This window comes from Glycine soja, chromosome 1 (genome assembly GCF_004193775.1).
Source record: "Glycine soja cultivar W05 chromosome 1, ASM419377v2, whole genome shotgun sequence".
NCBI lineage: Eukaryota > Viridiplantae > Streptophyta > Magnoliopsida > Fabales > Fabaceae > Glycine > Glycine soja.
Genome location: NC_041002.1, coordinates 33,576,314 through 33,584,428, shown reverse-complemented (window position 1 = coordinate 33,584,428; position 8,115 = coordinate 33,576,314). Strand labels below are relative to the sequence as shown.

Here is an 8,115-nt window from a genome sequence, read left to right as displayed (position 1 = left end):
TGGGAACCAATTTCTGGATACATAGATTTGGCATTGTTTCAATTCATATGTTTTAAATCTATTTGTTTCAAAATACGATGGCCTGAAGAGAGTTTTGAAAAAAAACCAAATTTGAATTTGATGAATGTTGGATATTTTGGTGTAATCTGAATGTCACCCTTTCTTCTTTGTTCTTCAATTAATTTTTTTAATTGGTGATACTGTGGTAGTAATAAAATTTATATGGTCTACTATGGTAGTAGTAAAATAAAATTCATTGTACACTGCCAAACTTAGTCAGACTATGCTGAATCCTTTCTGAAATAGATGATTTCCTTTGCAAAAATTTCTTCCTTTGATGAATAAACTAAGTAATATGAAATTGACATTGTTGATGGCAATAGTTTGATAACTAGGTTACTAGAAGATTTTAAACATAGGTTGTAAAACAAAATTACTTTTTATTTTTTTGCCTTAGATGCTAAATACTCAACCTTTTGCTGCTTTTTTTAACTTTAATTTGTAGTGGAGGGCTCTATAGCAACCATGCTTACTATATTTATTTTAAATGTGATTTCTTATTATGCCTGTTATATATTGCTATGATAAATTACTTATTGTGCTATGTATATGTTGTATATAGTTTGAAGCTTTATTTTTGTAATTATGGAGGTTTGTTGGTTGATAGTCAACAAGATTTGAAGAAACTGACTTTTTTTATCTTGCTTATAGTTTGTTATTTGTGGAAAACATAGTTCTTCAAAGGCATACTAATCTTGATGCTGCATGTAGAAATGGGAAGCCACTACCACCTGTGTATTTTTATGCCCCAGAAAGTGATCAACCTATATTGGATATATTAAAGCCCTCTATAGTCATTGTTTATGGATTCCTTGAGCCACAATCTATACTGAATGCAAAGGATAAACGACAAGAATGTCAACAATACATTGAAAAATGGGTTGCAGAATCGCAAAAACAATTCTATATGGGAGCTTATTTGAATTTGTCAGTAAAATACATTTATGCTTTCTTTGTAAATGATGTTTGTGTCATTGGTACATGACTGTTGTGTCAAATGTAGGGGTCATTGGCAGCTCGTTGTTTTGTGTCCAGTAGAGAACCGTGTTGTGTGGTTTTGTTCTTTGCGTAGAAAGCCAGATGTTCATATAAAATCTGCAATTAACAAGTATGGTAACCTTCTGAATGTTTTGTTGTGTAATGTTTCTTATACAACAAGGGTACCACATTATTGTTGCCGATATTACCTTAAAAATTTTATGTTTCTGTGCAGTGTATTTAAGACATTAAATTCGACTTCTGAGGGGAAATCTGATCAAACTACACCAAGGTGGATAGAAATTAAGGTTAGTCATACAATTAAAAATTGTTTTGTACTAATTTCCATTTATTAACCTTCTAAATGATTTATCCCATTCAATGTAGAGTCACGTTCAAAGCGGAGGCTATGAGTGTGGCTATTATGTCATGCAATGGATGTGGAACATAATCGGCGGGGAGGTGAAGACTAATTGGACGATGGTAAATTTTGTATCCCCAAAAGCATGACACCAAATAAATATTTTTTATTCCTATTTTTACCAAATAAATTTGTAATTACTTGTATTTTATAATGTGTAGTGGTTCGGTGATGGCTCGGCACATGACATCGAGATTATCACATCATTACGGAAGAAATGGGCTGAATATTTTTTAAAACTTAGAAGCATCCAATGTAAAAAGCTTTAGTTCACATGCGAACAATCACTTTTGTGTTTCTCATGTATTTCTTTAAGTGTTACAAACAATTTAGATGTTGTAGTGACTTTTATGTGTGTATAACACTTAATAGTTGTTCGATGCAATTTCGTATGCACCGAAGTAATCAAACAATGTCTTGTTTTTGCATTTGGTTTTTGCATTGGTACGATAATTGTTTGTTGTGCAACCAAGCTGGAAATTATTTGCAGGTGTTTCGACAGGTGTGAATCCATAGCTACAAATGATTGCAACTATATTGTTCTCAACTCTAAGGGCCCCTAAGAAGGTAACTCATAATCATTTAAGCTTTTCATTGAAATTTGACATGAATGGTGCCTAACTGTGTTTTTTCATTGTTAATCGACTGTGCTATGTGTATAACTCACGCATTTCAAAAACCTTCCAACATTTTAGTCAACACAACACATGCAAGTGGTTGATTGTATAATGAGCTAAAAAGGTTTGACCTCTTGTAGCATACGTTGTTCCTACTTCCTATGATGCAACTAAAATTGAATGTCTATTCATGTGACTAATAATTTTCCCGTGGTCAGTTGGCAGTGTTTGCTAAATTTTTCACTTCCAAAAATGTATGTTTTTCATTCCTTGATTCAATTCTGCAACCTAAGTTTATATTTGTTGTTTCAGGAAGAAAATATACAGAGATGTTCCATGTCAGCAGATTCTCAGGTTGAAAACAGTGGGAGTGAAGATTCAACTGATGATGATAATATAGATGTGAAAGAAAATGGTTACCATGATGCAGAGAATGAAGTTGATAAGGAGACATATGATGATGTTGATTGTATTCAGAGTGGAAAATTGAGTGAGAGTAGTGGTTATGCTGGCAGTGATCTTTATGATTACAAGGTTATATCCTGTAGTGTTATTTCCTCTGTTATAGAGATTTATATTGATTAAGCTCTTGCGGTGAGTAGCAATGTTATTTTCTTTTCCCTCTACCCTCTAAAACTTTTCTTTATGATCCTGCAGGCATTTGGAGGTGATGATTCCGATGTTGGATCCTCTAGTAGTAACCATGCTAAGACTAAAAATGCTAATCTTAATGTTGCTCCAGATACCCCACTCTCTGAGGATCAAAACAAGCAAAGAAAGGGCAGTGAAAACCCAGTTGATGAGAATGATGCTTCAAATTTGTTTCCTTCAACTAAATCATATCGATCCATGGGTGAGATTTTATCTTCTATGGACCCTGGCAACCATTTACCCATGCAAGTGATTGAATCAGGTTCTGGAAAGCAAACAAGTAAAGCTAGTAGTGCTAGTTTCAGTTCTAAGCGGTCGACATTCTGGGGAAGGAGCAATGTGAGTTACAGGAATCACAATTACACTAACAACCATTTATAGGACAATGATACATTTATGTGACACTGAATATGCTAGCAGTGGATATACTTAAATTATGTTATGTGAGGCAAAATTGGTATTTTCTTCCCAGTTTTTGTAGTTTTGAATTTTCAAGGTAAATACATGGCATCTGATAATTTGTTCTGATTTAAGCAGCCAAGGAAGACACCGTCAGTGGAATCAGTTGATTCTTCTAGAGAAGAGGAGTGAGATACTTAGCTTTGTACTTTTTTTCTTTGTATAATGTGCTCTTGGAATGTGATTCTTGATAGAATTCCTAGTTATTCTTCAATGTCTTCTTATAGATTTTTTGGATAGGTCATGTTAGGTTCTCTAGCTTGGCTTTTTTCATCAACTATAACAGTTATGTTTTGTTATCTCCTTGGATTACGTGATTTGCTTTATACCTGTCATCCTTTTTTCACCTTTTTTTCTTCTTTCAATTTTATACCTTGAAAACAAATAGCTAATACTTTTGATGCCTGTAGGCTTGCTATTCAGAGATTAGAGATTGCAAAAAGTGATTTGCAACTCAGAATTGCAAAGGAGGTGGATTTTTTTATGCCTACTTATTTTTATTCTGAATCATATAACGAATAATTTTTTTTTAATGGAATTGGTCTTATTTTCATTTTAGGCTAGAGGCAATGCAATTTTGCAAGCAAGCTTAGAGAGAAGGAAGCAAGCTTTGCATGAGCAGCGCTTGCCACTTGAACAAGATGTACATATTGTTATATCTCCCTCCAATATGAATTGTGACTGTTTAAATTTAATTTGCGAGTTTGCCCTGTGCTTTTGCTGCTTGTTTTTAATGTGGCATGTGATTTCATTTTTTGGACATTCTTGGGTTTGGCACTCTGGACATCATTTTTGTTGTTTTTTTCTTTAAATTGATTGAACCCTTTAATTTAAGTTGTGTAAAATATTCATGCAGAAACCAAAAATGGTTTCTAATGAATTTTCCTTGTGTATTACTACATCATTTTTGTTGTTTTTTTTCTTTAAATTGATTGAACCCTTTAATTTAAGTTGTGTAAAATATTCATGCAGAAACCAAAAATGGTTTCTAATGAATTTTCCTTGTGTATTACTACAACTTATGGAAGATGTGGGTTGTTAATAATGGAACCGCTTTACATTGATTTATGATATGGATAAAATGAATTCTACACTAATGGAGGTTTATAAAAAATTATAATTTAAAGTGTTACTTGCTGGAAGGGTTTTCCATATTGGAAAAATGTTTTTTCTTTTGTATTCTGAATGGCATTTTAAAGCTCTTTTGAAGGTATACTTCTGCTGACTGAAGCTCAGGATTTTATAATCATTAGGGCCAAAAATTATGCCATATCTTTCTTTTCGCTCAATAGTATGTGTCCTGTTCGATGGTTATTGTTTCTTTTGAAAGTAAATATGTGAAAGTCTTTTATCCCTCATATTTTCTTTATTTTCTTTTTTAAATTCAAATGGATATAAATCCCTTCATCATAATTTTGATCTCTTAAAAAAAAGGAAATGAAATGTTGTAATATTTCCAATTTTCTCTTTTTCTTGTATCCATAATAAAGGGTGGTTTGTATAATTGTATCCTTTGCATGTGTGCTTGTACTCACTCTATGGTAATCAGTTTAAAGTTTTAACCATAATTTGCCTTTTCCAGACTCAAACACTAGTTTGTTGCTGCATTTCTTTAAAGTTTATGGGACCAGTTTTTAATTGAAAGCCATGTGAACTTGTTAATTCCTTTAGTAGTTATCTAAGTCTTTTTGACTTGTGCAGGAGGTTTCTTCAGCAATATTTTGATTCAACCCTGGCCTTTGTTAATCACGAGAGGAAACAAAGGACTGAGGTATGTCTTATAGTCTATTTCTCAAAAATCAAAATCAAAAGGAAAAACAATCAGGAAGATGGTTTGAATCTTCCCTATGTTAGTCCAATCCTTTCAACTCCTTCCTGTTAGTATTAGATGATTACATGAGTTGATACATTATTACACACAAGTTAGTTCCATAATTAACCTCTAATTGAGAAACATGTCAAGTTCTTTTCTTTGCTTTTGTTGTAAAACTTATTCTCATCATGACCATTAAAAATGACATAGAATTGTTGCACAAATCAGGAATTTTTATTACTGGATTCTTTTCTTTAGGGTATTATAATCCAAAATGCTTCTGATCCAAAATTGTCTCTGGTTGCAGCACTTTCCACTCTAATTTAGGGATCTATCATTTTTTATTAGTTCTTTTTTATGATAAAATTAGTCAATTACTTATGGATGATATCTTCTTTTATGGTTTGAAGCCTCTTCAACAAGGTTGGTAAAATTTTCCTTTTCATATATGCAGGAGAGTTTGTTGGGCACTAATTGGAGAAATATCAAAGGACAAGTATTGGCATCTAGTAATGGTACTAGATAGCCTTCTCGAAAGCAATTTTTAAAGTCAAGTCCTAGCAATTCCAAAAGTATTGAGGCATCAACAAACATGTCTGTCGATGATCTTGGTGCCCTTGATTCAGCCTCTGTGCCTTCCACCCCAAGAGCAACAGAGGTAAGAATTAAGTTAAAGAAATGTTGTAATTATGCATAATTCTAGTAACATCTTTTTTTTTCATTTTTTCAGATGAGTATCATAAGTATTTTGCTAATACATTTTTGCAACATCTTTATCTGCTTCCAAATAATTTGGAACTAACCTAGTTGCAATGGTTTCAGGTGGGGGAATATGCAAGACATCCATCAGTAGCATCTCCAAGTTTTTTGGCTTAATGACTGGTATGTTATTATTAGTTAATAAATTTCAAATATTCATTAAAAAATAACTAATTTTTAATTGCAGGTTGACCCACTTTCAACATCGATGCTGACGGAAGCACCGATGTTGCAATACTAACTTACAAAGACATTTTAACTTTCGCATTGTCTACGAAACCCACTTTCAACATCGGTGTTGACGTAAGCACCGATGTTGAAATACTAACTTACAAACCACTTTCAACATCGGTGCTGACGTAAGCACCGATGTTGAAACCCGCGATTTCTACATCGGTCAACTGCAACAACGACTTCAAAAATGCACTATTTTACATCAGGCACGGCTTAACAAACGATGTTGAATGAACGTGTTCAACGTCGTGCCTGAAGCACCACCAATTTTGATCCTAAGCTTTCAACATCGGTCTTTAAGCTGGCACCGATTTAGAATATTATGGCTTTCTACATCGGGCAATTGACGAACGTTGTTGAAACCTTAGCCTATCAACGACTGTACATTCTACATCGTCTATGCACCGTTTTTGAATGTGGATTTCCACCGATGTAGAAATCGCGCTTTCCACTAGTGGAAGGCTGGGATTGAGGAAGATGATGGAGGTGAATAAAGCCTTTATGATAAAGGCTAACTAGAGAATGTGTTACCTAGATCCTCCAATTTGGGCCTCGGTGATCAAAAGCAAGTATCGGTGTGGCTCAAATATTCTGCATGACATCAACAAGCAGCGGCCAAGAAGTAATTTTTTTCATGGAATATGTTGTACGTGGGACTCCTTTGTTAAAATATTATATGGAAACTAGGCAATGGTAGTTCTATAAATTTCTAGATGGATAATTGGGTCCCTGGTTGTGGTAGGTTAATTGATGTGTCTGCAAATCATCCTCTAGATCATGTGTTATTGAAGAATGTGGCAGAGTATGTTGATACAAATGGGAATTGGTTGCTGGATAATTTCAAAGATTATGTTCCCGATAATGTGGTGCAAGATGCGGTTGCCATGATTTTCCCTCAAACGCATGAGAATAGGAATGTGTTAGCTTGGAGTTTGTCTAGTGATGAATCGTTCCTTATTATGTGGTGCATAATAGTGTGGTGTGCCCTAACCAAATGTTATTTGAAGTCATCAATAAATGGAAAGGTCTAGAGAAGGTTAAAGTGTTTCTTTGGAAGCTGGGTCATGAATGTTTTCTCACAAATTCAATGAGGATGGGGACGGTGATGAGCCACTCGAACTTCTGTCCATTTGGTGATGATCAAGAGGAGTCACTTTTTTATCTTTTCTGGGATTGTCAAAATTTCTTGCTGGTTTGGAAATTCTTTATTTGTATAGATGGAAGAGGGAAATTCTATACAAATGATAGCTGTAAGGATTGGTTGCTTTCCAATACTTCAAATGATATGTTGGTTCATGGTGTTCTTTGGGGTCTTCTTTTTGGCGATTCTGAATATGTTATGGTGGCTCAAGTTGATGTAGCTCAAGTTGTGTTTCCTTGAGGCTATTAGCCTCCATTTTGAATAATTTTCACTCACCAAAAAGAACCTTAACCTGAATAAGTGTGGAACAATACAAGCTAAAATGACCTCTATAATTTGACACCTCATGTGAACATGAGCTACCAATTTAAGGATAATTAAGTGTTTTACACTAGGCTCACTCGATGTGGAACTTATGAGAGACTATAATTAAATATTTCTCAATGGTTTCCAATCACCTAACAAATTTCCAACAAGTTTTGAAAGATTTAAACAAGGTAAAAACATTGAAACTACATTTCTTGCCAAATGAAAAGTTGGCTACACTACTAAAATAATAGGTTTTAATGTCATTTTGTTAACATCGGTTATGATGAAAACTGATGTTATAAAATACACGGTAATATTTTTGTAAATAAAATATCATCTTTAATATCGATTTTAGAAAAATCGATGTTAATAGTGCGACTTTAACATTGGTTATTTAAAAATTGATATTGTCTAAGCACTTATAACATTGGTTCTTAAAAAACCGATATTAACGGTGCGATTTTAACATCAGCTATTAAATAACAAATGTTGTCGAAGCATATACAACATCAGTTCTTAAAAAATCAATGTTACTCTTGTTATTAAAATCACTATCACCCTCTCTATGTCCACTTTTCTCCTCTATTCTTTTTCTCTTCCTCCTGAAATACAATTCACCCTAAAACGACACTGTTTCGCCCACTCTATCTCCACCAGCGACAACCGGCACAGC

General features: G+C 33.8%; 1 pseudogene; it reads left to right on the top strand.

Moving 5' to 3' along the window:
- Positions 1-1,981: 1,981 nt before the first annotated feature.
- Positions 1,982-5,875, top strand: LOC114424277 (annotated as a pseudogene).
- The last annotated feature ends 2,240 nt before the right edge of the window (positions 5,876-8,115 follow it).